Source organism: Phoenix dactylifera, chromosome 3 (assembly GCF_009389715.1).
Source record: "Phoenix dactylifera cultivar Barhee BC4 chromosome 3, palm_55x_up_171113_PBpolish2nd_filt_p, whole genome shotgun sequence".
In the NCBI taxonomy this organism is placed as follows: Eukaryota; Viridiplantae; Streptophyta; class Magnoliopsida; order Arecales; family Arecaceae; genus Phoenix; species Phoenix dactylifera.
In genome coordinates, this window is record NC_052394.1 from 18103214 (window position 1) to 18112974 (window position 9761).

The following is a 9761-nucleotide window of genomic DNA, read 5'->3' on the forward strand; positions in this document are numbered from 1 at the left end:
AATGTTACTTTGTTATGGATTGCTACTGTGACTTCGTATTGTTGTGGGCAATAACTTACAACAGCACGGCCGGATTTTGGGCGTGACAGAAATCATGTGCTTTAGGAGACTTTCAATGGGTTGTGGTACAATGCAAGGAAAGAGCCTTAGAGTTGGAATAGGAAATGAGGAGGATGAGGTCTCATCGTGCAATGAAAGGGTGTGGTGTACGGAAGGTTCGCGGATGTCCCAAAACGGGAAAGACCCTCTTTGAAGGGCATATCGGGGGCTTTGGAGTCCTCGATTCGACAAATATTCAATGAGAATGGTCAAGAAAAGGCAACATCACCAACTAAAATGGACGAAAGGGAAGCAGCTTCGTCGTCTCCTCGAACTTTTCCGGACCATAATGGCCAGGAATCATCAGTGGCTCAGCCGACTAGCTAGGTTCCACCATGCAAGCCAACTTGCTCCAGGTTTACTCTCTTGGAGATGGAAGAGCCAAGGGCAAGGGGGGAGACCTAGGCAGTAGTGAAAGAGGCCATTTCACCTTCTTTGGTTAAGGGAAGCCACCTTAACCACACCAACATCAACTGAGGGTACCAGTAGTACTGAAAGAGTTGCCATTTCACCACCTATTGTCCACACAATTGAGCCAGTAATCTTCTAACCACTAGAACGGATAATGCTCTACACTCACATTTACTGTTATCTTGGCAAGCTGCAATATTCCTTGGGGGTGGGACAAGGGGATCGAAGATGAGAACAGAAGCGGCTAAAGGGTTATTTGAGTCACCTTGGTGAAAACCAAGGATCCAATGTATAGCCACCAGCACTGTCCCCTAGTTTTGAGAATAGGATAGGCCAACATGGTGCTAATCAAAGTTTACCCAATCTAACCACTTCTATGTAAATGAAAGTTTTGTCTAGGAATTGCAAAGGAGCTATGAAATGCTCCTTTGTAAATTACGCAAAAAATATGCTGCGTCTATATAGTCCTGTTGTCTGTTGTTTGTTTTTTTTGCTTAGAATTGTCTGTTGTTTTTTGGAGACAAGATTTTCTGAAGGATCTTTAGCTAGAATATCTAGAATACTTAGCCCCTTATGGCAAGTCTATATGGTGCTGGCTGAAGGTTTGTCAGGAGGAATCATAATAGTATGGAGGAAGGATGTAAGGAATATTAGTTTTACTCGTTCCGATAAACATGACCTTCTTGGATTATGGGATAACATATGCCAATACTAATGGCCTATCATATAGGATTATTTGGTAGTTAGTAACCATAGTTATGTCAATAGGCTAGGGTTACCTTTACTACTTTTGGATGATTTTAACTACATTTTACACCTGGAAGATAAGAAAGGGGGAAGACAGTTTAGGGTAAGCCATAACATCTGTGAATTTAGAGCATTCCTACAATCTACCAGTTTGATTGATTTAGCGTTTCAAGGATCAACTTATACCTGGTGTAACAACCAAATGGAATTAGCTCGGTTGTGGGAGAGATTGGATCGGATCTTTCTCTTTCTATCTGACCACTGACTGGATCTCTTTCCAGAATCAAAGGTGCTCCACTTAGCCCGATATGCATCAGATCATTGTCTCATCCCGCTATCCATTCTAGACTACAAGCCATGGGCCCTAGCCATTTCATTTTGAGAAGTTCTACGTGTTGTGAAGCCACATATATACGAGGTGATTCATTAAGCATAGAAATGCAAAGGCAGCCACTCCTTAGGGATAAGGCTGTGGCTAATGCTCCGGAACACACAGACGGCACTCCGAAGAAGAAATTGAAGGCATATAGAGAATATATTTAGAAAGGGGGAACACTTATATGGAATGCTTCTACAGTTACAAGCAAAAGAGTTCCAACTAGGGGACCTAACACAACAGGATCATATGCAGCTGTATATTAGGAACACTCTGAGCCTATTATCAAAACTTGCAGTGCCAAAAGGCATTTCAGAGGCAGAAGTCATGCATGCTCTAGTGCAACGAAGGCAACACTAAAGGTGGCAACACCAATCCACCATTATAAGGCCGCGTCAGAATCTCGTTGCCATGCTTCAGGATCCATAGGGGCATCGGGAGGAAGGGGAGCAAGCCATTAGGGACATGTTGAATTGGCACACTTCCAGCAAAGGTGGCGACACCAACAACATGACCCCTGCTCATGGCCACCTCCTCTTACAACCCAAGTCACTATGCAACAAAATGATCAGCTCCTAGCAGCAGTAACGGAGGACGAAATTAAGCAAGCAATCAAAGGTATGCATCTAGACAAAACACCGGAACCAGATGGTGGTGCGGACACCAGTGCCAGGTCAGCCGGTCGCCACAGGATCCAGCCAGCTCAGCGGGTTCCAGCCGATTCAGCCAGCCTGATTTTATTTTAGATTGATTTATTTTATGTTGATTGGGTTTATTTGCATATTGTCATTTGGGTTTATTTGCATATTGTCATTTTAGGAGCTTTTTGGAATTATTTTATTTGTAGGGGTTATTTGTTATTTTGTGACCCTATATATATGGGTCTATCCTGATGTTTAGGGTTTAATGAATTAATGAATGAAAAATTGGTCTTCTTCTTCCTCCTCCTCTTTTCCTCTTTCCCTTCTTCTTCCCCTCTTCCTCTCCTCTTTCTCTCTATATTTCAATCCGTACTTCCGTCCTGCATCAGCTTTGGTATCAGAGCCTCGGCTTTGCCCCTGTTGCCAAAGCCCCGATCCAGTTTATTGGAGCAACAAAACATCTTGACCTGTCAGACTTCCTGCCATCCGATAAAGGGTTCCGATCCTTTCTTCTTTCGAAGCAGAACTCCCGCACCCTGCTTCCGTGTGTGCGAGTCCTCCCTCTCGAGTCTCACCAGAGGAGAAAGAAAAAAAAAAAAAGGAAATCCTTTCTTCCCTCTCTCGGTTCTCGCACAAGAAACAGGGGCAAACCCCTTCGCCAGGTCTACCCACCCGTCGTCACATCCGCGCCTACCGCCGCCACCAGTCCCCGCCACCGTCGGACGTCCTCGCCCTCGCCGCCGCCACCGCCCAGTGAGGGCCCGAGCCCGCCGTCGGAGGAGCCATATCCCCACGGAAACGTCGCTGCCCGGGTTCCCGTGCCTGTCGACACCACCAGTGGCTACTGTTTTCAGCCGCCCTTCATCTGCCGCCGCAACTCCTTCCCTGCAGTCGTTGCCGCGAAGTCCGGCCGCCGCCACAGGGCAAGTAAACCGCCCCTCAACTCAAGGCGGAACCCAAACCCAGTAGGGTTGAAAAAAAAAAAAAAAAGCATCGGGCGTGAAACGGGTTAGCGGAGCGAGTTGTGCCCGTTAACCCGAACACTACCGGATCTCTGTTATTAAAAAAAAAAAGAAAAAAAAAAGAAAAAGAAAAAAAAAAGAGAGAGCAAAAAAAAAAAAAAAACTATTCACCTTTCTTCCCCGAGAACTCCACCGCAGCGCCGCCTCCCCGCCGACGAACACCGCCGCCGAGCATCCCACCCGAGCTCCTCCGCCCGTGCCGCTCCGCCTTCGCCGCCTCCGCCCGTGCCGCCTCCTGCCGCCGCCGAGATCCGCCATCGCCTGAGCCCCATCTTCTCCCTCCCCACCGAGCCGCGCCGCCTTGCCGTCGCCGTCCCCGCCGCTCCCGCAACCGCTCGATTGCCACCACCGCTGCCTCCTTCCCCTCCTTGCTTCACCGCTGCCCCCTCTGATCGCACGCCGCAAAACCACCGCCTCCACCACCACTTCACCGCCTTCCCTCCCCCACTCACCCCACTCCCTCCCTCTTTTATTTCATCATGGGATGTTGAAACCCTCTTCACCACCACCTCAGGCTCATTTCGCCCCCCCCCCCTCCTCTTCCTTCACGAGCCGATTCCACGCACCCTACCACCCTCCTTCCTCATCGGGCCCAAACCACCCGCACACCCCTCTCAAAGCCCACCCTCACTCCGGCCCGCCCACCCTGCTTTCTCTGCTGCGGGCCCCTAACCCGCAGGCCTTTTGGGCCCAATTTCAACAGGCCCTTTCTTGCGCAAGCCCACCAACCAGAATTGATCAGGCCCATAAGTTGCAGAGATCAGACCCACCGAGTTGCTGTGCTCAGACCCGATTTGCGCTATTTGCATCTGATCGTCGCCCCAACCCAGGTCAGGTTTCTTCCTTACTGCAAATTTTATTTGTTTGTCTAAATTTAGAATTAATTAACTCTTATGTGCTCTATTGATATTGCTTCCTAAAATTCAACACATCCACTCCAAACAACCCCAAAACCCTAGTAGTGGCCTGTCTTTGTTATTAATTGTAGGGCTACCTAATCTTTGGAAGTTCTTTGAGGCTCTGTGCAATCCTGCAACACACTGAAAACTAGTACTATTTAACTGCAACTACTTATCTGAATTTGTTACATAATTCAAAGCCAATTTCAATTGCTTGAATTAGCTTCCGATTATATTGAGTATCTACTTTGCAATTTTGAATTCATTTCATGCATTAGGTCTACTTAGGAACATTTATAGTTGGTCGGATCATACATTTTGACATTCATTTTATGCATCTACGTAGTGGTCGTGACGCATCTCATCCTGAGTCCCAATTAGGCATGGATTCCAAAATCGAAGCCCTATTAAAAGCTATCCAAGACACTAATGCTCAAGTCCAAAACACTAATGCCCAAGTCCAAAAAACTAATGCTCAAGTCCAAAATACCAATGCCCAAGTCCAAGCAAACAACTTTGATAATAGGCATGTTCCAGGTCACCATTATGCCTACCCTCGCCCTAGAGGACCAGGTCCCTTTCCTAATATGAATAGAGGTTACCGACATAACGTAGAACCCAGAGCTCTTCGTGACCCTGATGAAGACGTAATGAGAGGCATTAGGGTGGAAGCCCCCACTTTTGACGGTCGTCTTGACCCGAAAGTCTTCTCCGATTGGTTACACGAAATGGACCACTTCTTTGAGTGGTACAATCTGTCTGAGAACAAAAAGTTCGATTCGCTAGAATGAAACTCCTTGGTCGAGCTAAGCTGTTTTGGCAAAACACTGAACAACTATTAGCTAGGAGACATCAACATGAAATAACTGATTGGGTAGAGATGAAAGAGAGACTTAAAGAAAAATACCTGCCCCTTAACTACCAAGACGATCTCCTAAACCGATGGAACACTAAGTCCACATTTGTAAGGCGCCCTGACACACGGAGCACTCCCACCGGCCTTAATTCCTTAGGGTCCAAACCTTCTATAGGGTCCACTACTCATAGGCCCCCTCCTATTGCCCATGTCACAGGCCGAGACACTAATGGCAAGGGAATGCTTGGTGAGCCTCCCAAACCACATTCCAAAATTCGGTGTTACAAATGCCAAGGTTTTGGTCACGTTACCTCCCAATGTGCGAACAAATTTTTCGTTATTGCTCAGCAAGAGCAGGGAGGTGACATAGATGACTTAGAGGAGCAAATCTATGAACCAAACCTCGATGACATTCAGGACATTGAGGAAGAGTGTGATGACAAACCTGAAACCCTAGGATGCACCCACACTCCACCTAGCTCGCTTGCACAGTCAGATAACGAGTCTGACCAGTCTACCATGAGTGTAGTTGGATATGCCCTCGCACAACCCATCGAAATTGATATTAGGATTTCTGAGCCTGCATATGCATTTACACAACACATTCATAAGTTGTATCAGGAAATCCATAAGGGCATTCATGCATGTACTGCTCAGTATAAGATGCAAGCTGATTTCCGTGCTAAAGAATTTCAAACTTGGGGTTACGTAATGATCCATCTTAAGGAATTGCAGTCTCTTAGTATTGGACCATTCAGGGTGTTGCACAAGGATGGCACTGACGCCTATGCCATTGACTTTCCATTTGATTTCGGTCATAGCCTTACTATTAATATTAAAGATTTGGTTGCAATCCCTGATGACTCTTTTGCTGCACACTCTCCTGCGCCTGATGTTTATCCTATTATTGATTCCATGCCATCTTCGTTTCCTTTTACCCCCCATCGAGCACAAAAAGAGTATATTGATTCTATTTTAGCCGAGCAAATAGTTTTTACCAGTGATGGAGGCATCCAACATTTCCTGGTTCGTTGGCGAGGACGACCAAGGTCCGGCTACACTTGGATCCAGCGCGAGGAGATACCGCCGATTGACCCGGACTTGTTGGAGTACTACCGGGGCTTTACCGAGCCGCTTTCGTCGAGGTCGACTTCTTTCCACCCGAGGAGAGTTGGTGCGGACACCAGTGCCAGGTCAGCCGGTCGCCACAGGATCCAGCCAGCTCAGCGGGTTCCAGCCGATTCAGCCAGCCTGATTTTATTTTAGATTGATTTATTTTATGTTGATTGGGTTTATTTGCATATTGTCATTTGGGTTTATTTGCATATTGTCATTTTAGGAGCTTTTTGGAATTATTTTATTTGTAGGGGTTATTTGTTATTTTGTGACCCTATATATATGGGTCCATCCTGATGTTTAGGGTTTAATGAATTAATGAATGAAAAATTGGTCTTCTTCTTCCTCCTCCTCTTTTCCTCTTTCCCTTCTTCTTCCCCTCTTCCTCTCCTCTTTCTCTCTGTATTTCAATCCGTACTTCCGTCCTGCATCAGATGGGCTTCTCTCTTTTTTTAAAAAAGAATTCTGGTATATAATTAAAGCTGATGTGGTGACTACAATAAAAAGCTTCTTTAGGTATACTTCTATGCCCCATTGCTGGAAAGATACTTGCATAACATTAACCCCTAGAGAAGAAAGTCCTACACAAGTACAAGACTGTAGACCTATTAGTCTATGTAATACTATTTATAAACTAGTGGCAAAAACTTTTGTGAAGAGGCTCAAACCAATCATGTCTAATATAATATCAAATACTCAAGGGGCCTTCGTCCGGGGCATAATATAACGAAAAATATTATGCTAGCCGAAGAGATCATGCATTAATGAAGGCACCAAGGTCCAAAAGCTTAATAGCAATAAAGGTAGACATGGAGCAGGCCTATGATAGGAGCGATTGGCAATCTATATTGAGGGTGTTAATGCATTTTGGTTTCCATGCTTGGTTTATTAGATGGGTTCAAGCATGCATCTTAAATCATAGATTTTCATCATTAGTTAATGGTATTTCCGCATCATAGTTTTTACCAACCAGAGATTTATGCCAAGGTTGTCCACTTTCCCCATACTTATTTATAATGTGCTCAGAAATCCTTTCATCAGATTAATGCAGTTAGCAACTGAAAACAAAGTATTGTGAGCATACAGACCATCGAGGAGAGACTAAATGTATCCCACATATTTTTTTTGCTGATGACTACTTGCAGGTGGCTAAAGCAATGAAGAGAGACTCTCTATGCATGAAACCGCTACTAGAGTTCTACTACACAGTATCTGATCAAGCTATTCAAAGATATATTGATGTAGAAACGGGCTTGCTATGCATCTTGAGCAACGCATATTTGTGGGGAGGGCAATCAATTACCCAACTGGTTAGCTGCTGAACCTATCGAAGGACCTATGCAAATCAAAAGGTGCATCATCCAAGGAAAGACAGTGCAAGCTGTACGAGCAGCGGCTGGATGCACGGAGGGAGATTGCTTTTTTTTTTTTTTTAATCAAGCCGATACTGGGCTGTTGTCGAGGCTCTCTCCAGATTGGGCTTCTCTTGGATCAATTTCTCATGGTATTGCGTCAAATAACAGTGAGTCACGTACTATTATTCTCTTGTCAGTCAACTTCTTGTGACATGGCCTAATAGATGGGCAAGCATTGCGTTATTTATGAAACACTCTGCAGCTAAGTCCAACCATCCTTCTATGATACTGAGATCTTCTGAACTAGATATGAGATCCTATGACGTCAAATGCCTCAGCCCAAGGCAGAGCACTCCCTCTCACAGTCTCACCTCATCTTCGCTGCTACTAAACAAAAGCATTATAGAGAAAGCAATTAAATAAGGGAGTAATGTGGCGATAGCATCGTTACCATCGGTACTTCCTTCTGAAGCATGGAGCACCTCAGCGGTCAAGATTCCTCCTCTTCTCTCTAGACTCTGCTCGTCTTTTGCACCCATGTGCACTTCATGTTCTCCCCACACGGCACGGAGTCACGGACACCTCCACTTTCTCTGCATTCTACAAGAGTCCCCAGCAAAAAAAAAAAACGCAAGATGCGATGTCCGGAAAGTAAGCGTTGCTAGCTTCCCAACTCCCACATTAAACATCGATCCCACGCCTCCACCCTTCTCCGAGTCTCTCACACACCCAAACATATTTTCCCTTTTCTTTCTCCACCCGCGCGACCGACCAACCTATTCCGCCACGAAGTCCAAGTTTGGCAACTCGTGGGAGAACAGGAGATGATGAGACTCTCACTAGAAAATGTAATGGAACCACACGGATCCCAAGTTGATGCAGGGGACTCCGATTGTCCCCTTGGCCGCTATATTCCAAAGCGAGCACTATTATCAACGTGGTGGCGGGCCTCAACCCTCAATGAAGCGGCTCGATCAGACCAAACTGGCTAGACCTGGCCAAAAAATTGAAGAAATTTTTTTTAAAACTGGCGGACGTCAATGCGAGTTTAACTCTCTTTTTTTTAATTTTTAGAAGAAGAAAAAATGACGGCGTAACTGTTGAAGGCACACGGCTTCTTGTACCTTGGAGGGATCCAAGGGCTCAGATGCCGAAGAATTTGGCTTTATTTACTCTTTTAGATTTTGTTAAACTCTAGGTTGGAGACTTGGACGGGAATCGCTTTGCACAAGAACCTTTAGATTTTTTCCTTTTTCCTTATACGAAGCCTTTAGTTCGAATAATTGGCCAAAATGGTATTCTGATAAACCTGATTTCGCAAAGCTAAAATACTTGCCGTGTCATAAGAACTTCATAATAACCTTTTCTGAAAAATAAACTCTCTGAGAACATATGTAACAGAAGACATACTATAGCATTGCTCAGAGTAATAGAATGTTTAAGTGTGGCAATTTTATCTTTGGTAATTGGTTTCTTAGGAATAAAAAAGGGGGGGAGTAAAAGGACTAAAATCGTCCATAAGAAGCCTCGATTTATCATCAAATATTAAGAAGCAAATTTGAGGTTGAGAAAAAGGAAAAGCGAAGCAAGGCGATTCGCTCAAGTCCTAACTGCCTCTTTCAGTCCTCAGTCTGTTATTATACCAAAGAGAAAATCCTCAATTTTTCTTTTGTTTTATTTGTTGGAACTTTTTAATCATTTCAGCTATACTTTCCCGGAACTAAGACTTTCTTGCAGCATAATGTCCTAGGTCCAGAATACGTGGGCAAATGGAGCATTTTGCTATCTTTTAAAATTTTCTAAGTTGATCGAGCACTATTTTTCTCACTCCATTGCGGACAAAAACTGCATTCCCTAGACAGGATTCTGTAAAACATAGTAATGAATAGCAACATTCAAATAAATATGGTCACCTATTTAGTATAAAACGAACAGCAGCTCCTTGAGCTCATGAATAAAAAGGGATTGGTATGGCGTTGACACGAAAAATCAATGAGCAAATATACCAGGTTTTTAGAGGTGCGCTCATCAACTATATATGAAACTGAGTTATACGTACTGGTAGCTCCGGTTCCAGGGCACATAACATTTAGAAAGGTAAAAGATTGGACAGAAGTGTGTTCTTCGTTGGGGGACCTAAGGGCGGGCATCCATCATTTGTCTTGTGTAAGGACCACGACGGCTGTTTACTAAAGAGTTTATCCAATAGGGCAACAGAGGGTGGTCTGACCCTGTCATA

The 9761-nt window shown here is 44.8% G+C and overlaps 1 long non-coding RNA gene across 1 annotated transcript; it reads left to right on the top strand.

The window, feature by feature from the left end:
- The first annotated feature begins 1269 nt into the window (after window positions 1–1269).
- LOC113462850 lies at window positions 1270–8147 on the top strand. The gene is made up of 2 exons (XR_003386080.2): window positions 1270–2251; window positions 7313–8147. It is a non-coding gene; the product is annotated as an uncharacterized LOC113462850 (long non-coding RNA).
- Window positions 8148–9761: the final 1614 nt, after the last annotated feature.